This window comes from Ovis aries, chromosome 18, assembly GCF_016772045.2.
Source record: "Ovis aries strain OAR_USU_Benz2616 breed Rambouillet chromosome 18, ARS-UI_Ramb_v3.0, whole genome shotgun sequence".
NCBI lineage: Eukaryota > Metazoa > Chordata > Mammalia > Artiodactyla > Bovidae > Ovis > Ovis aries.
In genome coordinates this window covers 48,882,837-48,883,587 of record NC_056071.1, presented here as the reverse complement: position 1 = coordinate 48,883,587, position 751 = coordinate 48,882,837, and the positions used below count along the sequence as shown (strand labels likewise).

The following is a 751-nucleotide window of genomic DNA, read 5'->3' as shown; positions in this document are numbered from 1 at the left end:
TCTCATCTAACATTACACAACCAACCAAGAGTCTCATGGTTTTATGAACTTTGTGGCAAAACTCTTTGAGATATGGCTAAATTAGAATCTTTGACTAAGATTACATCATCTCTCATAAGCTTAAAAATTTGCACTGTAGGCTTCTCTTGTAAACTTCCTTTTTCATCTGACAAATTCTAAAAGTGTTACAGCTTGTACATTTAATTTTTACTAATGAAAAGAATGTAAAATGTATTTATGCTAATGATGTAACATGAGCAAGATAAAGTACAGATAGGTTTTTTTTTTAAATACAAAATAAAAATCATATTACTCTGTTGCAGCCATGCTCACATTTAGCACTATTCCAGTTTGGGGTTTTCCTGGTGGCTCAGATGGTAAAGCGTCTGCCTGCAATGCAGGAGACCCAGGTTCGATCCCTGGGTTGGGAAGATCCCCTGGAGAAGGAAATGGCAACCCACTCCAGAACTCTTGCCTGGAAAATTCCATGGACAGAGGAGCCTGGTAGGCTACAGTCCATGGGGTTGCAAAGAGTTGTTCAAGACTGAGCAACTTCACTTTCAGTTTGGGGCTAGATAAATCTTTGTTCTGAGGGTCGTTTCATGGACACAGGGTGATTAGCAGTATCCCTGGTCTCTACCCACTGGATGATAAAAACAAACCTACTCCAGTTGTGACAACCAACAATGTCTTAAAACATTAACAAGTGTTCCCCAGTTGTGGCAGGGGTGGGGGTGGTGAAGAGAAAGAG

The 751-nt window shown here is 40.2% G+C and overlaps 1 non-coding gene across 1 annotated transcript; it reads left to right on the top strand.

Annotated features, from left to right (window-relative positions):
* The first annotated feature begins 359 nt into the window (after positions 1–359).
* On the top strand, positions 360–432 carry TRNAC-GCA (transfer RNA cysteine (anticodon GCA)). Its single transcript has one exon. It is a non-coding gene; the product is annotated as a tRNA-Cys (tRNA).
* Positions 433–751: the final 319 nt, after the last annotated feature.